This window comes from Panicum hallii, chromosome 6 (genome assembly GCF_002211085.1).
Source record: "Panicum hallii strain FIL2 chromosome 6, PHallii_v3.1, whole genome shotgun sequence".
Classification (NCBI taxonomy): domain Eukaryota; kingdom Viridiplantae; phylum Streptophyta; class Magnoliopsida; order Poales; family Poaceae; genus Panicum; species Panicum hallii.
Genome location: NC_038047.1, coordinates 22,446,972 through 22,468,330, shown reverse-complemented (window position 1 = coordinate 22,468,330; position 21,359 = coordinate 22,446,972).

The window sequence follows — 21,359 nt, the reverse complement described above, 5'->3', positions numbered from 1 at the left end:
AATCGATGCTTTCATCGATCATCTAGGAACCTGATGCACCTTTCCATCGGCTAAACCTCTATTGTTTCCAATCGGCTCTGTTGTAATCTTCAACGAGTAACTGATTCTAATTAGTTGTTCCCCTATAGCTCTGTCTAGGTTTAGTTCAGATCTTTTTGGTTGTTATATGAGTGGTATATTAAACGAGTGTTGGATTGCAACTTTATTGTGAAGCAAGATAGTTTTGTGTGCACACTTTGAATGTAATGTTTCATTGCATGTAGATACGACTACTTCTGCAAGCAGTACCTACGAGATCTCCCAGAAGTCTACGGAGGATGTTTCTGAAGACCAAATGAACGTCACCAAGGGATATCGCAAGCCACGAACCAAAGTTCGGAAGACAACAATACTAACATCCCTGACTTCAGTCCCACCAGTAAAGGCAAGCCCCGGACATAACCCCTACTTTATCTAAACTGCAAATTATAAGGCTTATATCTATCTATGCATTACGTCTAGGAGTTGAAATGAAACCCTAGTTGCATATGATCTTAGGAATCCAATGTATTGTACCCGAGTCCTTATCGTTTAGATGCTCTGCTAAACAGGACCGGTAAAAGTCGGGTGATTTCCTGTCACTCGCGCGATATAGGAATTGCATGTTTACAATTCTGCAATCACTATAAGGATAATGGACAGGGTCATGTGTTGTATCATGACCTGGAGGTTTACCCTGTCTGTTTTGATAAAAGTTTTAAGGTCGAAATGTGTGGTAGTGGTGGCTAAGCGTTTGAAAGTACTAGCCACATACCGCGAAATATGGTAAGCGGTAAGCCTAGTAACCAATCGGCCCGGCAAGTGGACATACCTTCCACCACTCGATTAATTTGGTTCTTCTCACGCACTGACCTGTGGGAGTACGTTCTGCATGGCAGACAGGAATACGGGTTTTGTAGTCGCGCTACAGATGTATGTCCTGCACATATAGGGTGTGCGTACGGTCCTGCAAGTCGCTTGTGGTGGCCTGTTCCACGACCCGGAATGAAAGGTAAACGGTTGCTTCGAAACGATCTTTGGATGTTCCAAGCGTGTGTGTTAGGTTTACCTTGCAAGGTTAAATTCGATTCGAATCGTCCGCCTCTCACGAGGATTGAGACTGCTTATCCCTTTTGCCACATCGAGTAAAAAGTGTAATTGTTGATGGAATAATCTTGATGGATGATAATCTCTATCTTGCTTGTTTAGTATAGGTGCTTACTTAGAATGGCTAATCAAGCTAGAATCTGAAAGCTAAAACTTGAAAGTAGATTATACTCTTTGTTGCTTTTCAGCTGAAAATAAACCCAGAACCCTGGAAATGCCTTCATAAGTCTAGTTATGGGCTAAAGTATACCCAATCCCGGGTAAGCCTTGCTGAGTATTAGTATACTCAGCCTTACTAGTTTTATGTTTTTCAGGTAAAGCCTTTGAAGACCCTACTCTTTCCCTGTCATGGCCCTGTGCTCTTCCAGAAGGTTGGTCCGTGGAATGGGATCCATCCCCGACCAACTTTGGTGATACCGAGTGATGTCGTGCCTGGGCTTAGCATGACATCCGTCTTAACGACGTGTTGTAATCGTCGCGTATGTTTTCCGCTGCCAAAAACCATAGCTTTAATGGTTTGTAATATTTTCTCTAGATTTGAAACTTCATACTTCTTTTGGAAACTCTTGTAATGTAATTCCCTTCGATGTAAAATATGATGGTGACTGTATCTCTGGACTCACCTTCGTTGAGGTAACCTTATTTGATCCTGTGTATTGGTGGTTTATCGGGACATTACCCGACAGGCCAAGGGATTATACCGTTTGAAGCACGTTGGAGCCCTCGGGAGTGGACTCGCATACTTGAGCCGGTATAATTCAGGTTGGTTCTGCCACACTTGAGCCGGAATAATTCAGGCGGTTTTGCCACAGCTGGTATCAGAGCTGTAGGTTTACTTTTACAACTGCAGTAGCTCTTAAAAAGTGTTTTCCGGATAAAAATTGGCCTAACAAATGAATTTACAACATGCGTTGGATCCGTTAAGGATGTGCTTAGATCGTAAAGCCCTAGGGACTTATATGGGAATGATCAGGTGGCTATTGGTAAATATAAATGTATAGGGTATAACTCTAACTTGCAGCACTACTTTCAGTCAGAACTTAAATTCATTTACAATCCAACTTTACTTTGTGTAACAACACCTTCGATGGTAAGGTAAGAAAGTAAGGATCCTCAGCTAACTGGGGAGTTAGCCTTCCCATCGGTGATGCGAACCGGACGTTGTTTCTCAAGCAGTGGCCTACTTGAGATGCTGCCAATATATCAACTTAGGTTGGTTATATTGGAAGTATATGGTTCAGCGCAGGGTATGGCGATCGCTGTTCATACCCCCGCATTTTGCGGTACCCCCGTGAATACGTTGTTTCGATAACATATGTTAACGTCATCTGTACGGCGGTAATGGTACAGATGCTGTTTCTATAGCGAACAGTACTGTTTTGGGGACACTTTCATGTCGTGCTACCATGAAAGGTTCATATTATATATATGTGGTCTTTTGCAGGTACACTAACCATGATTAAGAGGTTAGGACGGATAGGACTTATCGACTAGTTCTTAGAGAGAGTCGTATGTGTTTTGCCACCGAAATTAACCACGTAAGTCCGAAGATATTCGACAGTTGTTTTTGGTTGGAAGGTCAATTAGAGCGTGCATGCATTATCCATCATCAAATACATGAATGCAATGTATGTTTGTTCTATTAAGGATGAATAGCGTGTTGCTTATCTCTAGAATGGGTTAATAGGATTTTTGTGGTAGCTCTAAGTTGAGTACCTTAAGCATCCATCTGATTTCCAGTCCTTGCTGTTACCAGAATTGATTATCTCATTCCATTTACCTTGTGAGTTCTCAGCAGGGTAAATAAGTCTCACCATTTGCATTCTTGTTGCAGATGACAGCCCCTTCCAGCGTCTTTTGGGATCCTGCAGGGCATCTCCACACTAATGCCTTGCACTGGGAGGGTTTTCCTCATCTTCTTTGGGAATCATTACGTTCGTTCTGCTATACCGAACCCCCACAGTATGACACAGTGGAATATCAGGAAGAAGGTGTTCATCAATGTCGAGTCAGAATGACTATTCCTCAACATCCCTTTCGTTCCCAATGGCAGCCCATCGAAGTCAACGTGGTAGGCTATCGTATAGTCGACACTATTGAGGGAGCAGCCCTGGAAGCCATCTACCTTTTCTGCAACCAGCATCCAGGGGAAGTTGCAGGATAGCCTATCGATCTATTCCCTACAACAGATCCCAACGATCCTGAGTGGAATCTTAGGGTAGTCCCTGAAAGTCACAGGTTGGAAGGCTCAACGGAAGAAACGCTTCAGGGTAGTATTCGGTTCATGAACGTTCAGCATCATTATCAACTTCTGCTACGTCGCGGTATGGGTCAGTTGATCAGTATCGCGCAAGGTCACTTTAGGAATACTAACCGACAAGTCACCCAGATTGAGCAGCTTCAAGCCTTGGTGACAGAGAAAGATGAAATCATCGCCGCCCGAGAGGAGACTATTCATCACCGGGAAGATCAAATCAACGAGAGTGACGCGATGATCACCCAACACAATACGATCATTGAGTTTCTCCAGGAACAAATCCACGACCTCATCCTTGAGGTTGATGATGCCCATGCTCAAATCAATGAACTCCAACAGCAGCCAGTACCTCCTGATGTACCAGCACCCGAAGCCGAAGAAGAAGATCCAGAGGAAATTGAGGGAGTTTCAGACCTCGATTCTGAGCATGGAGATCCTGTTCTTAGTCCCCATCATTCCTCTTCAGGCAGTCAGCCATCCGTGGGCAACTTCAATGACTATTAGTTTCATTCGAGTTGGTGACATCCTAGTTGTAATTAGTGTAGAAAGATGTGACTTAGGTAGTGAGTAGACTACCTAGATCTAGAGCCACTTGTTGTATTATATGTGGCATGTGTACTTATGGAATGGCTTGTAGTAGTTGAAGCGCCCTGATGTAAGATGTAAGGACCACCAGTGTTTGCGTAGTAATTTAAACCTCGTGTTTTACCATCTTGCTCAATATCCTAGCATCTGAAATGAGTTGATTGAATGGAGCATATGAATTACACTTTAGCAACTGTATATCATCTGAAATTAGGAGTAAGGATTTAATTGATAATTGATATCTCCTCTGTTTCAGATGGTTGGAGCTACTCGCGGAACCCCGGAAGGTTTCCGGGAAGATCAGGCTAGCGGTTCCCAGCAACCGCCACCAGCCCTACCAAATCTGGCCGAAGTCATGGCCTGACAAACAGAACTCCTCAATCAGCTTGTGCAGGCTCAAATGGGCCAATATCATCACCAATCTTGAGGCCGAGATGAAACCCCATCGGCCAGTTATCAAGACTTCCTCAGTACCCAACCTCCACTATTCCATAAGGCGGATGAGCCCCTTGATGCCGATGCTTGGCTTCGTACCATTGAGTCCAAGTTCACCTTATTGCCTGCCCCATGCTCAGATGAGAACAAGGCGCTCTTTGCAGCCCAACAACTCCGTGGCACTGCCCGCATCTGGTGGGATCATTATCATGCCATGCAGCCTGCCGGTCATGTCGTCACTTGGGACGAGTTTCGGACCGCTTTCCGAGCGCACCACATCCCCGAAGGACTCATTGAGCGAAAGCTCAATGAATTTCTAAATCTGACTCAGGGGACCCGCACCGTCCTACAATATGCACAAGTCTTTAACCACTTGTGCCAGTATGCGAGATACCATGTGGACAATGATGCCCGCAAACGAGATCGTTTTCGCCGAGGCCTGAATACCAAACTTAAAGAATGATTGAATTTGGTAAGGGCCGATAATTTCAATGAGCTAGTCAGCATGGCCATCACTCAGGAAGACTGCATCTCAGCCCACAAAGCAGAAAAGAAAAGGAAGACAACCACAAGGCCTTCAACTACACAACCGTCAAGGTATCGGTTGGTTCAAAATGCTGCTACTCGAGCACCGCCTCGAAGCAACATGCCTGGCAGATGGGTAGCCAGACCACCCCAGCAGGTACGATTCAATCGACCAGCGACACCACAACCTCAGCAGCAGCAACAACGGGGTCCGCGACCGAGCTTTCTGCCCGCCAACCATGGAAACAACAACTATCATTGTTTCAATTGCGGCAGCCCATCCCACTTTATCAAGGATTGCCCTCAACCTAGGAGATCCTTCCAAGGGCAAACATCCAACCTAATCAGTAAGGGCAAGGGCAAGAAACAAGTGGTCCAAGTCCGCCAGGGAAGGGTGAACCTCGCCACTCTCTCCGAACTCCCAGAGGGGACACCAATAATGACGGGTACTTTTTCTATCAACCATCAACCCGTGATTGTTCTTTTTGATTCTGGTGCTACCCATAGTTTTATCAGTACAAACTGTGGGATTAAGCTAGGCTTGAATATCTCTTCTACAAATGGGGCATATAGGATAACCACTCCTGGCGGGAAAATTTTCTCTAACCAAATCTGTAGAAAGGTACCACTTCAGCTGGGTAGCCAATTGATAAAAACAGACTTACTCCTACTAGATCTAGAAGGAATGGATGTTCTCTTAGGTATGGATTGGATGACCCAGCACCAAGTGTCATTAGATATCTTCTCCCGAACTGTTGAGATAGATTCACCTGAGTATGAACCTACCATTCTTTATCTTCCACAACGGGAGTACACCAATCTTTGTACCTATGCTACAACGGGGATCAAATTAAAGGATATCCCTATCGTTTGTGAATACCCAGATGTCTTTCCAGACGATTTGCCTGGAATGCCCCCAGATCGAGATATTGAGTTTATTATAGAACTGCAGCCCGGCACAGCCCCTATCTCTAAGAGACCTTATCGTATGCCACCCAATGAGCTTGCCGAGTTAAAAATCCAACTCCAAGACCTCCTTGATAAGGGTTTCATTCGTCCAAGTGCATCACCATGGGGTTGTCCAGCCTTATTCGTGAAAAAGAAAGATAATAGCTTAAGGCTATGTGTAGACTATCGCCCTCTCAATGCGGTAACTATCAAAAATAAATATCCTCTACCCTGCATTGATATTCTCTTCGACCAGTTAGCCGGAGCTAAGGTATTCTCTAAGATTGATCTTCGTTCCGGTTATCATCAAATTAAGATCAGGCTGAGTGACATTCCAAAAATAGCCTTCTCTACCAGATATGAACTCTACGAATATCTGGTCATGTCATTTGGTCTTACCAATGCTCCAGCGTATTTCATGTATCTCATGAATTCCGTCTTCATGCAAGAACTCGACAAATTTGTGGTGGTCTTCATTGATGACATTCTGATCTACTCTAAAAATCCAGAAGATCATGCAAAACATCTTCATGTTATTCTTCAGCGATTAAGAGACCACCACTTGTACGCTAAATTTTCCAAATGCGAGTTCTGGTTAGATACTGTGAAATTTCTGGGCCATACTATCTCCGGTGACGGTATATCCGTTGACCCCAGTAAAGTACAAGAAGTGATGGATTGGAAACCTCCAACATCAGTCCATAAGATCCGTAGTTTTCTTGGTCTAGCTGGCTATTATCGTCACTTCATTCCTGACTTCTCCAGAATAGGCAAACCTATGACCGAACTACTAAAGAAAGGTGTTTAATTTTCTTGGGATCAAAAATGCAAAGATGCATTCCACACTCTCCGATATCATCTTACAACTACTCCAGTCTTAGCTCAACTAGATGTGTCAAAACCTTTCGATATCTATTGTGATGCTTCAGGAACCGGACTTGGTTGTGTGCTTATGCAGGACAACCGAGTCATTGCCTATGCATCACGAGCACTTAGGACTCATGAACAGAACTACCCTACCAATGATCTTGAACTCGCAGCTGTCATTCATGCCCTGAAGATCTGGAGACATCATCTGATGGGTACGAAGTGTCATATTTATACTGACCACAAAAGCCTCAAGTACATCTTCTCATAGGCAGATCTGAATATGAGGCAAAGACGCTCGTTAGAGCTTATCAAAGACTATGACTTGGAAGTACATTATCATCCAGGCAAGGCCAATATCGTTGCGGATGCACTTAGTCGCAAGGCACATTGTTCTTGTTTATCTGTAGAAGCTTTCAACAAAACTCTTTATTGGGAAATGAGAAAGCTTAATCTAGAAATCATTCCCCAAGGTGACTTGAACCATCTCTCAGTTGAAGCCACGCTTAGGAATAGCATTGTTCTAGCTCAACAGCACAATAAAGGGGTCAGAATCATTCACCATAAGATAACACACACAGAAGGGAAGTATAAGTGCTTCCGAGTAGATCCAGAAGGAGTTTTATGGTTCAACGAACGTATCGTTGTACCCAAGGACCATAAGCTCCGTAAATAGATATTGGACAAGGCCCACCTATCTAAATTCTCTATACACCCTGGTAGTACGAAGATGTACCAGGATCTGAAACAAAACTTCTGGTGGACTCGTATGAAACGAGAAATTGCCAAGTATGTCTCAGAATGTGATATCTGCCAAAGTGTCAAAGCCAGTCATCTGAAAACTTCTGGTATTCTTCAACCTCTACCTATTCCCTCTTGGAAATGGGAGGATATCAGTATGGACTTTATCGTTGGCTTACCCAACACTTCTTTAAGGCATGATTCCATTTGGGTAATCGTTGATTGATTGACCAAGACTGCACATTTCCTTCCCGTGCATACTACATATAATGCCAAAAAGTATGCCGAGATCTATCTGGATCAAATCATTCATCTTCATGGAGTGCCTAAGACGATCATTTCTGATCGTGGAGCACAGTTTATTGCTCAGTTCTGGGAGCAACTGCAACATGCTCTTAGAACTAAGTTAATCCGAAGCTCCGCGTATCATCCTCAGACAGATGGACAGACCGAAAGGGTAAATAAAATTTTGGAAGATATGCTTAGAGCCTGCGTCCTTCAGTATGACAAGAATTGGAACAAATGCTTGCCACTGGCAGAATTCTCCTACAACAATAGTTATCAAGCAAGCATTAAGATGGCTCCATTTGAAGCATTGTATGGTCATCGATGCCGAACTCCTTTAAGTTGGTCACAAATCGGCGAGCGTAAAATCTTTGGACCGGACCTTGTTACTAAAGCAGAGGAAAAGGTGAAGACTATTCAAAACAATCTAAAGGTAGCCCAATCTCGACAGAAAAGCTACGCTGACATGCGAAGAAGACCATTATAGTATCAAATTGGAGATTTCGTCTTTCTTCGAGTATCTCCTACCCGAGGTGTTCAAAGGTTCGGCGTAAAAGGGAAACTTGCTCCTCAATACATCGGACCCTTTGAAATTCTCGAAATCTGTGGACCCGTAGCTTACCGTCTTCAACGTCCTCCTCAACTAGCAGCCATCCATAACATCTTCCATGTGTCTCAACTTAGGAAATGCGTCAAGGTTCCTACCGAGATCATCGATCCCCAAACAATCGAAATCGAACCTGATCTAACCTATACCGAACATCCAATTAGAGTATTCGACACCAAAGAAAGAAGCACTAGAAGAGAAACCATTAGGATGTTCAAAATTTAGTGGAACCATCATACGGAAGAAGAAGCAACTTGGGAAGCCGAATCTTATCTTCAGCATAATTTCCCAGACTTCTTTCAAGCCAACCTCCGAACTTGATCATTCAATTCCATCTTGTTTCGGAATCTCGGGACGAGATTCTTTTTAGGGGGAAAGGCTGTGACACTCAAGTAATTAGTATTATTACACACTAGATTTTAGTGTGGAATTGTGTGCAAAATGTGGAGAAAGTATATTTAAAAATTTAAATGATAAGGAAAAAGGGTTGTTTATATAATTATAAATTAATAAAAGTCCTTTAGTGATAAAAGGGTAAGAATGGAAGGTAGAATTTAAATGTATGAGGGTTATTTTGCAAAATTCAAAAACTTGCATTTAAATCGTAAATATAGGTAAAACTACACCTAGGATGTACATGTAGTGTAGTTTTTAAATAGGATTTATATAAAGTTTAGAAACTTTGCTAAGTTTCATATTAACTTCAAATCCTTGGCTCTTCTGTGAATGAACCTTAAAGCAAAGTTGTAGATTTTGAAAAACCCTAAATTTTTGCTTTTGGGCCCATCTTCATTTGAGCTCTGGTTTGAAAGTTACTTGAGCATTGCAGTGGGGTCCCTGTCTTTTTTGAAAATTACAACCCGGTCCTCTTTCGTCTACCTCACTCTCTCCCTCCTCTGCTCCTCTGCCCGCGCGCCGCCGCTACTCTGCCGGCCATGTGCCGCGCCCCCGCGCCGCTCTGCACCAGTCCACGCGTCCTCCCCCGCCTTGCCCACCACCTTCCCGCCCTCGCGCTGGCCGCTCCTGCTCTCTCCACATCACGCCCCCGTCGCCCGAGCCGCCACGACTCCCGCCGACGTGCCAGCTCCTGCTCCCGTGTAACCCCATCTTCTTCTGGACCCCGAGCACCCCCTAAAGCTCCTATGTCACACCCAATTTATAAGAACATAAACCGAGCAATCATATATGCGTCAGGATCAAGTCACGCATATATACAACAGAATCATCAAGATATGACAACACATATCTCGAAATAAAAGCGTATAAATTGTAAATGAATATCTTTATTACAACTGAATCAAGAATCAGTTCAAGGAATTCGGAAGCATAAAATAAAAACATAGAGAACAGGGCACCATAGGGACGTCGGCTGGGAGACAAACGCATAGAAATCGTCAAGTCCGCTGATGTAGTTCTCCACGTCGCCTGGCACTAAGCAGCAGTCGAAGATATCCCAAAGAGAATAGAAGAGTAGAGAAAGCAAGTGTGAGTACACAACTGGTACTCAACAAGTATAACACGAGTTATGAGGCTCTACGGTTAGCTGACTAAACTGCATTAGCTTTTAATCTTGGCAAATTTTGTTAAAGCTATTTACTACCAGTGGATGAATTACCATAAACCAAGTTACATAATAATTAATCAAAATTAATCATGAGTCTACTGAAAACCAAGCCAAACCACCAAAGGTAAACCCCACTAATCAGACGGAGGATCTGGGCCGCTCATGACCGTGAGCACGGCTAGTATACTAGTTTTACACTCTCGAGAGGTTGCACAACTTTACCCACAAGTCGTGAGCTACGCTAGTTGTTCACCAAACTTCCTAGGTGAGATGACTAGCAAGCGCACTACGAGACCATTACAAAGGACCACGTTAGTAAGGTGTAACCGCTAAGATTTCTAGATCAGCGACGATGGGGCCCACCTCACGGGGGTACAAGCACACAACACAGACCAAGCCGGAGGAGCAGGAACCATTGAAGCTTACCACCCCTCTTGCCCCGCAGGTAAGTTACTCCCAAACCAAAATGACCTAATTAGTAAGTCAAGACTGTCCCATTCCAGTCTTGTGGTTGCGCGGTTGTCCCAGGTTGTCGCTCTATGAACCGGTCCTTATGGAGAGTGGCCAACCAAGCACTAAGCACCGTGCTGGCCCCCTAAACCATGTTTCTAATAAAACATCTTTTAACGAGACGTGAGCCGCTCAAGCACACAGTACAGAGGGCCACTCTCAGAATCAAGTTGCATATGTCATTAATCAAATTTAATTAAAAAGGACCATATAATGTGAGAGCACAGCCCCTAGCACAACTAACTAGAATGCAACCCCAAGGTATTTATATAAAGGATAAAAGTGGCTTGGAAATCCTTATAGGCATACAATATTAAAATGCAGTATGAAATTATATTTAAAAGATGATAGGTTGTTCATGTTATACTTGCCTTCCTCAAAGTTCTCCTGCTGCTGCTCAAAGGGCTCTGAAGAAGGTGGCTCCTGGTACTCTTCCAGTGGCTCAACATCTACTCTCGATCGTAATGCCCAAGCATGGTCCACACAGCACATAAATGCAAACAAGGGCAAAAGATAAGAAACAGTACAACAATACAGTAAAAAAGCACACAAAACTAAACTAACACTATTCTACGCATTGCAACGATCGCGTGAGCGCGAAAACCACCTAAAACGGAGCTAAGATGCAAAAACTAGGGTTAAAACAGGATCCAGAGACTTAACTGTAACAAAACAGAAGTTTGCAGGGCTTCTGTGCAAAAACCGAGGGTCTAAACATAATTAAAGGGTAGACTTAAGGCCTAACCCAAGAAAACACAGGAGATGGACGGCGGGTTCTATATTTAAGAAGCTCAGGGTCATAAACGCTAAAAACTGGGCTGATCTGCAATTACTTTCGAACTGCACTGGACTGCGGGTTGTTTTCGGGAAAGCACAGGGTCTCTTTAACAAAAATGCCAGGGCGAAGGGGTACCTTCTAATCTGGGCCACTGGATCTAAATCCAACGGCTCGGACCTGATCTAACTCGCGAACCAGTATCTAGGGATTTCGGCTGTCGGATCTGGATCTGACAATCCGGACCCCTTCTTAACCAAGATCTAATCTCGGGCATTGGCTTCCGATCAGACGGCTCTGGGCGAAGCGGTACGCGGGATCTAATCTCAACCGCAGCTTGGGATCGGATGGCTGGCATCTAACGCGGGCGAGGGGGCGGCGCTGGGTCACCGGAATACAGCTTCCGCGGTGGCGCTTCGCGGGCGTTGGCCGATCTCGGTCGTCTAGGCTCGATTCTGGACGGGGTTTGGCCCGGGAGGTAAAGCACAACATGGCGAACTCACCTAGGCACTCGAGGCGGCTGATTAGGGTTTGGGTCGGGGCTCACCACGGTGGGGGCGGCACTGGTACACGTTAGCGAGGGGACCTCATTCGCGCAGAGGAAAAGGGGGCGGGAAAAAGGGCGCGGCGTGCTCCTTACCACCCCAGGAAGCTGCGACGGCGGCTTGAAGTCAAGAATTGGTGGCACCGAGGTAGAATCACGGCGGCGCAGGGGCGGGTCAACGGTGGCGCAACCCTCGGCTCGAGCGATGGCACGGCAGCGCAAGGGCTCAGGGAAAGCTGGGGATGCAGAGGCGGCTTAGGGTGGGCACAGAGTTGCTGCTGTGGCTAAGAAGGGGTGGGGCAGCCTCGGCGTGTGGGTCACTCGTGCAACGGATTCCGTGCATCCCGCGCGTTCGTTGTGGCTCGCTCAAATCTAAGCTCAGGGTAAGCTTCTAGAGGGATCTAGGAGTGGGATGAGGCCGGCGCGCTGGCTCGGGTCGGGTGCGGCGCGGGGGAGAGGGCCCAGGTGCAGGAGAGCGGCTGGGGTGGAGCAGGTCGGCGAAGCAGAGGTGGTGCAAGGAGGAAGGAGAAGAAGCTAACGGGTGGGCCCGGAGTGTCAGATGAAAGAGAGGGGAGGTGCGGCTGTTGGCTTGGGCCGGGGCAAGTGCTCGGCCCAGGGGAGAGAGAGGGAAAGGAGAAGGCTGGCGCACGTGGGCCTTTGGGCCGGGGAAAGGAGAGGTGGCCAGGCCATGCGCGGGTGGTTGAGGAGAGGGGAGAGCGGGCCGCGCGAGGGGGGGGGGGAAGGTGGGCCGCGGGGAAAGGCCAGGCTGCCTGGGCTGGACTGCTCCTCTACTTTCCCTTTGCTTTTCCTTTTCCTAATCCTTTTGAAACTCAAATCTATTTGAATTCAAATGAACTCTTGAATTCTAACCCTGTGCACTCATCCCAATAAAACATATGCACCAGCATGAATGCAGAATCATGTTGATCCTAAAATAAATTTTAATTACTTGTGTAATTTAATTAGATTAAATGCAAGCTAGGCAAAATAAATCCTTAGAGAATTAATGGAGCCAAAATAAATCCATTATAAATCTTGGAATTTTACATTAGGGTGTTACATCCTAGCACACTCGCTCTTGCATTTGCACACACACATTTCGCTCGTTCTCTCTTGCTCCGACCACCACCTCTCACCGGACCTCCGCCGCGCCTCCTGGCCACCGTCGTCAGCCGCCTACACCACCCCCGAACCCCGATCCAGTGCTCCTAGAGCACCACCGTGACTCCCTGCAGCTCATCGACCCACCCAATTTCATTTTCTAGCACCTGATTGTTGTTCCCCGCAGCACCGGTGAACTCCAGTCCGCCGCCCGTTCGGCCTCACCATCGACCCACCGCTACCGAGCCCCTCAACCCCAACCAGGAGCACCAACAGCACCATGTCATCTCCCTAAACCGAACCCGCCCCTCCTTCACCGCCCTCTGCCGCCCCAACCCGCAGAACACCGTGCCGCCATCGCCACCGGTAAGAGCCCGAAGTCCACCTCACCGTTGACAACCCCCACCGCCGCTCCCCATCCCTGGTCCAGAGCACAAACAGCATCCCCGTCACCCGTTGGTGCTTCCCAACCCATCCAATCTCGCTCTGGTGCACCGGAACAGCCGGACCGCAGCGCCGACGAGCTTCTTGCTCTGCCGCCGCTCGGCTTCGCCGTCGACCCGCTGATCCACCACCTCCTAGCCCCGGCCGAGCACCCCATCAGCACCACATCATCACGTAGAAGCTTCTCGACTACTTCCCTGCCACTCTCCAGCACCCTAGCCACCGAAACGCCGTCGACCCCCTCGGAGCTCCGCCACCCGCCCCTGTTCGCCGCCGTTACACCACCCCGGCCCCTTTTTCCCCCGACACTGACCACCCCCGTGCCCGCCGTGAGTCGCTGATCTTTCCCCCTCACGTGGCCCTCGCCGCCGGCAAGCTATCTCGCCGGAATTTGGTCAGCCATCGGTCGGACCTCCTATGTAGCCCGGCCAGGGACTCGATTGCAAGGTTTTAAAAGTTTCCAGGGGTCTATTTGTGAGAAAGTAACACCCCTCTTTAAACACAATTCAGTCAACTTGTAAAATTCATAGGGATGTGTAGAAAAATCCAAAAATTGTCAAACCAGTTTTGTTGGAAACTAGAATTCAAGCTATACAACTTTATTAATGAAGTTTGGTTTGAAACTAAATACTTTTGAACCTAAGTAAAATGGGTATTTTATGTATAACTCTTGCATACAAGCTTACTTTCTTGTGAAATTTAGTATGTAACTTGTTTAGATCATAATTAAGCTTGTGTAAAAATTTCAAGCTTAGTACTGTTTTGTAGTTTAAGTTCTTTTGAACTTGTGCAAATCAAATTTAAAAGAGTTTAAATCTATTTAAGCATGATCCTGAGACTTAGTTGCTTAGATCTTTTTATCATAACCTAAATTGCTAAAAATTAGCTCATAATTAAATTTTTAAGAATTTATAGTTTTGTTTGCTCAGGGTTTGAATTTAAACTTGAAGTTTGAGTTTAAATTCAAATGTTTTAGTTTCTGTTTCAAGAAAATTATGAAAAATTCACTATAATCTTATTTATTGAAAATAAACTTATACACAAAAATTCAAGGTCAGAATCTTTATGGTTTTCAAAATAAAAATCAAACTGGTCGAATTACTTCAAAGTAATTCCAGTAAAATAACATAACCTAAGTATAGACAATAGTTGGAACCCCACCCCCCTTGTTACATGAGCTTATGTTCATTAATTTATTGGATTGCAACTTTCTCGTGAAATGAAATCCTTAACTTGAGAACCATCTCACTTAAATCATTGCATATCATGTAGAATCAGCAACGCTCGATGATGGAGACTACGAGCTAGTCTTGGAACAAGACCAAGGGTTTTCTGAAGACCCGATAAATGTCGCCGAGAATCTAACTGAAGCTCCGAACTAAAGTTCGGAAATCCTTGACATTCCTGCCCCCAACCCCACTCAAGAAGGCAAGCCCCGATGCATAACCCAGTATTTCAATTATTACGATTTTACCTACATATTATGTATCTTGCATTACATCTAGGAGTTGAAATGAAACCCTAGATGCATAAATCTTAGGAAACCATTATATTGTACCTGAGTCCTTATCGCATAAACGCTCTGCTAATAGGACCGGTAAAAGTCGGGTGATTTTCTGTCACTCGCGCGATATAGGAGTTGAATGTTTACTATTCTGCAATCACTATAAGGATGATGGACGAGGTCATGTGCAGTAGCATGACTCGAAAAAGTTACCCCGTTTGTGTTGATAAAAATTGATAAGGTCGCAGTGTGTGGTATTGGTGGCTAAGCGTTTGAATGTACTAGCCACATGCCATGAAATATGGTAAAGCGGTAAGCCTAGTAACCAATCGGCCCGAGGAGTGGAAATACCTCCCACCACTCGTAATTTGGTTGTTCTCACGCACCGACGTGCGGGAGTACGTTCCGCGCAGCGGACAGGAATACAGTCATGTAGTCACGCTACAGACGTATGTCCTGCACAATTGGTGTGCGTACAGTCCTACAGTCGCTTGTGGTGGCCCTGTTCCACGAGTCGGAATGAAAGGCAAACAGTTGCTTCAAAACTATCGCTGGATATTCCAAGCGTGTGAGTTAGGTTTGCCTTGCAAGGTTATGAAATTCGATTCAAAATCGTCCGTTTCTCGCGGAAATTGAGACTACTTATTCCTTCTGCCACATAGAGTAAGAAGTGTAACTATTGATGAATGATAATCTCTACCTTGTTTGCCTAGTGTAGGTGCTTATCTAGAATGGCTAATCAAGTAGAATTTGAAAGCTAAAATTTGAAAGTAGATCATACTCTTTGTTGCTTTTCAGCTAAAATTAAACCCAGAACCTTTTCAATACCTTCATGAGTCTAGTTACCTGGTTAAGTATATCACGAAGCGGGTAAGTCTTGCTGAGTATTAGTATACTCAGTCTTGCTAGTCTATCTTCCAGGTATGACCTTCGAGAACCCCACGGATAGTTCTGCATGGCCAACTTCTGTTTGGTATGGCTGGTTCGTGGAGTGGGATCCGTCCCCGGCTGGCAGTGATCCTCCTGAGTGACACCAAGCTTTGGGCTGAGTACGGTGTCAACCTTCATGACGTGCGTAGTCGCGTGTTTATGTTCCTTCCACTGTGAACTTGGGCAAGCTGTGTAGCTTGTCGTGTTAAACACTGTTTGTATAAGTTTACATTAAGTTTGAAAAAAGTTGTAAACTCGCCTTCATGCGAGGTAAACCTGCTTCGATCCTGTTGAACTGTGGTTGTATCGGGCGGAGACCCTACAGACCAATGGGTTGTTCCGTTTGAAGTGCGTTGAGTTAATATCGGCTGTATAACGATGATTAGCGTACTTGAGCTGGAATAATTCAGACGGTTCTGCCACACAGAGATGTCAATATCTCCCGAACTTTGGTTCGGGGCTTCAGTTAATTCCTCGGTGACGTTCACTTGATCTTCCAAAATGCCTTGCGCGGATTCCGGGATCAACTCGTAGGTTCCGTCAGCGAGTGTAGTCGAATCTACATGATATGCAATGATTTGATTTAGATGGTTCTTGAGTTAAAAGTTTTACTTCACGATAAAGTTCAATCCAACAATTTGATGAACACAATGTCACAAAATAAGAAAGTTGCATTCAAACCTATTATTTGTATCTCAATTCAATTATCCTAACCAATGGGATTAATTGAATGAAATTAACAAGATGGATTTTTATTCTGAAATCTATAAAAGTTATGGTCTTGAATTTTTGTGGTTAAATTTGTTTATAACAGAGGTGTTTACTATGAATCTTTCATAATTTTCTAAAAACAAACACTAAAGCATTTGAATTTAGTTCAAATGTTACGTTTAAATTCAAACCTTAGGTAAAACAGTGCCATAAATTCTTGAAATATTTATTATGAACTACTTAAATACATAACACTACATGATAAAAAGATCTAGGCATGAAAACCTTAATATCATGTTTAAATGAACTTTAACCAATTCAAGCTTGATTTGTATAAATTCCAATTAGTTCAAGCTAGAGTGCATAAATTAAGGTGAAATTTTTACACAATCTTACATATACCTTAAACATGCTGCGTACCAAAAATCACATGAAAGTAAGCTAAAATACACAAGTTATACACAAGATATCCCTTTTGCTAATCATTAGAATAACCCAAAAAGTATTTGGTTTCAAACTGAACTCTAGTAATAAAAGTTGTAGAATTTTGATTAAGGATTTCAGAAAAACTGGTTTGACATTTTTCTGAATTTTCTGCAAATTTCTACAAATTTCTAAAGATCACTAATTTTGAAATGAGGGGAGGGACTTGAATCTTGCAGCCAGGCCCTCAGGAAGATTTAAAACAATGCAATTGGATCCTTGGTTCCTGGGAACAGAAGGCTGAAACTTGCCGGTCAAATTCCGGCGATGGCGGTCACCTGCGGCGAGGGGAAACTGACCAGGAATGTTCAGGGGACTAGGGCGGTCCTAGCTAGGGGTGATGTGCCAGTCGGGGTTGGCCGGAGGGGGTAGACCGGCGGTGAACCGAGGCGGCGGCGATGGAGCTCAACCACGGCAACGATGTTTCGGCGTGATGGCTCATCGGCGGCGGGTCAGAGGTGGGGAAAAAGCTCCAGGGAAGCAAGATGGTTCGGTTAAGCACCTTGGCAAGGGTCGGGATGGTCGGGAAGGTAGATCTCCACGGTAGACCGAGGCGGCGGCGGAGAGGTCAGCGGTGACGGTGATGTTCCGGTGATTAACGTCGGCGATGGTCCTACGCACGAGCATCAGTGAGCCACGGGTGATGCACTACTGTATTCACTTGAGGTTATAAGCTGCGGAAAAGAGGTGACCGGCGGCGACTGTGACGACAGTGGAAGAGAAGCTCACCGGCGATCATCGGGACAGCTAAATTGGAGCTTAAGGAAGTCAATTGAAGGGTGGTTGAGCTTCACAGGATCAAGACGAAGCTATTGCGGGGGTTGTTGTGGTCTGAGAATGAGTGGGGCGAGCTGACGACGGCACGGTGGTCGGCGGCAGAAGGTGGGCGCGGCGGTGATCCAGTGGAGCAGTAGTCGAGCAAAGTGAATGACGGCCGTGCGAGCGGGTATAAGTAGTCGAAGGGAAGCTCCTGGTTATGCTGAGGAACTAGGAAAAGGCACGGCGAGCGATAGCTGCAGCTGGCAGTCGGCGGCACATCGTGGCGGCCGGGTGGCACTTGGGCAGAGGCGGGGCGACGTGGCGCGCTTGGAAGAGAACCAGAGAGGAGGAGCTAGAGCGGTGGCTGGCTTAAAGACGACGCGTGGATGCTAATAGAGTAGAGAATGGTGCCAGCAGAGCGGGAGCGATGGCGAGCAGCGGCGGCCTGCGGCAACAGAGAGGAGGCAGCTCGGGCGGACGGTAGGGCATCGTGGCGTGCTCGGGGAGGGCCAGCAGAGAGGAGCTAAGGCAGCAGGCGAGCTCGAGGGCGACGCGTGGAGCGGCGCTGGGGCAGTAGCTGGCCTCGGGCGACGCAGCAACGGCAGTGGGTGGCAGCGCTGTCGCGCGGCAGAGGAGGCAGAGGAGGAAGAAGAACGGGGGGTGCCAGGGACTGATTTGTGAACTTCAAAAGCTCCAGGGACTCCTCTATAAATCAAAATTCCCCACTGCTCTAAAGCTCAAATGAAGAGATGGTCAACATGAAAGTTGTAGAACTTTTCAAACGCTACCTCTTTTATTTAGGGTTCATATTAAAAAACTCAAAGAATAGAGCTTTAGTTAAAAACTTTGGACTCAAATCAAACTTTCCAAAGTATTTGTCCTTAATTGCAAGTTCAGGTAATGTAATGATGACTAACACTTTTACACTTTGAACCCTAGTCAAAATTGAAAGTTACATGTGTAATTCAAATATTTTGCATAAAAGGACTTCTATTTTGCATCAGGTTTAGCTGATTGATGTGCTTAGGTCGTGCCTAACAGAGGCGTGTCTACTGTGGTATTTTACTGATCTAGGGTTATGTACTTTGGCCTGTGTATCCGATTGATAGGTGCATCAGGTTCCTAACTGATCGATGAAAGCATCAATTACTTTAGTAGAGGGGTGATTCCTAAAGCAGCTGTGTCTTAATTGATATGTGCTTAAGTGTTATCCTAGGTAACTAGGTGTGGTTGCATCGACTTGATTACGTCAATACAACAATCAATTGATGTACAGCCGATGGGGTCATCTAAGCCGGACTTGTTACAAGAATTAGGTGGAACAGAACACTAATATCGGACTAGGCTGATGAGACCACAAGTGCGGAACTAGATTGAAGAGGATGTGGCTGATGGGCTTGTGCCGATGAGGATATGTTTTACAGATGTGCAGCCGACTGGAGTGTGATTGAGGGTATGTGACCGATAGGTATATAGCCGATCTCTCAGTCAATAAATCGGCTGATAGAAGTGTGCGGATAAGGATGAGAAAACTAAGGATTGATCGGCCATATTTGACCGATATGGAAAACAACTAGAATCGGCTTGGATCGGCCGATAACAAGAACCCTAAGATTGTGTGTGCATCTCCGATACATCGACTATGTGCAGCCGATGTAAGACAGAACAAAAGAATTGTATCGGTAGTAGCCGATATTAGAAAGATAACATCCGTATCGGCTAACCAGCCGATGGTACAAGCATATCAAAAGAAATGCATCGGCTGACAGTTGTTACACAGAAACATCATAGACTCAAAGGAAACAGATGCTTAGCGGCTGAGCTGATAGCCGACGCTGAAGTATAGCTGCAGAGATGTATTAGCTAAGCAGCAGATATACATGAATTAATAAGGATCCTTATACGAAAAGGACCTAAGGAGACTGCAATCAAGACAAGGATAACGTCTTGATGGCAGGGATATGAGCACTCGTGTATTTATATCTATCTTTATATCTATCTTTGCATTACGTTCTTAGGAATTGTTATTTATATCTATCTTTGCATTACGTTCTTAGGAATTGCTTGGAACCCTAGACGCATAAATCCTAGGAACCAATGTACTGTACTTGAGTCCTTACCGTGTAAATGCTCTGCTAATAGGACCAGTAGAAGTCGAGTGATTTCCTGTCACTCGCGCGATATAGGAGTTGTAATGCTTACATTCCTGTTACCACTATAAGGATGACGGACGGGGTTATGTGCAATATCTTAGAAGGGAATGATACCCCGTCTATGTTGTTAAAATTTTGATAAGGTCGCAGTGTGTGGTGATCGGGGTTAAACGTTTGAAAGTACTAACCACATGCCGTGAGTTATGGGTAAGCGGTAAGCCTAGTAGCCAATCGGCCCGAGGAGTGGACATACCTCCCACCACATGTATTTGGTTCTTTTGGTTACTTGATTCGATGTGTGGGAATACGTGTTGCAAGGGCAACCAGGAATACGGGTTTTGTAGTCGCGCTACAGACGTATGTCCTGCACTTTGGAAGTGCGTATGGTCCTGCAATCGCTTGTGATGGACCTGTCCACGAGTCGAAATGAAAGGCAAACGGTTGCTTCGGAACGACCCTTTGGCGTTCCAAGCGTGTGAGTTAGGTTTACCTTGTAAGGTTAAAATTCGATTCAGAATCATCCGCTTCTCACGAAGATTGAGACTGCTTGATCCCTTTGGCACATAGAGTAATAAGAGCAATGCCATGAATATCAAAGATGATGTTTGGCTAAAGATCTTACCATGCTTGAGTAGTTATAGGTGCTTACCTAGAATGGATAATTAACTAGAATCTGAAAGCTAAAAGTTGAAATTAAGGATCTACTCTTTGTTGCTTTTCAGCTGAAACTAAACCCAGAACTATTATAAACCTTCATAAGTCTAGATACATGGCTAAGTATACCATGACCGGGTAAGTCTTGCTGAGTATTAGAATACTCAGTCTTGCTTCAGAACTTTTGTTTAGGTAATCCTCCTAATGACTCAGCTCTGCCTGTATCGTGGCCCTATCCTCTGCCTGATGGTTGGTCCGTGGAGTGGGACCCGTCCTCGGCCAACGCAGACCCCTCCGATGATGTCATGTAAGGGCGAGCATGACATCTACACTGACGACGTGTACAATGCCGTACTTTAAAACTCCACTGCATGACCTGAAACTTATGACTATTTTGTAATAATTCCCTTGGTTGGGATAGTTATGTCACTTTTAAATACTCATGTGATATATCTGCCTGTGATGTAAAATGTGATGGCCTTGTATCTCTGGACTCGCCTTCACGCGGGGTACCTTGTTTGATCCTGAATTCGGTGGTTTATCGGGACGTTACCCGACAGACCAAGGATTATACCGTTTGAAGCACGTTAGAGCCCTCAAGAGTGGACTCGCGTGCTTGAGCCGGTGTAATTCAGGTTGGTTTTGCCACAGCTGGTATCAAAGCTAACAAGTGTACACTGGAGATGTGAAGTGCCTTAAAAATACTTTTGGTATAAAATTGACCAACAAAGTATTTTGCAAAAGGTACGTTGGATTCGTTAAGGCTGTGTTTAGTACGTAAAGCCCTAGGGTGATGTTTAAAGGGAAAGTAGAGGTGGCTGTAATATATATATAACTCTAACCCCCAGCATT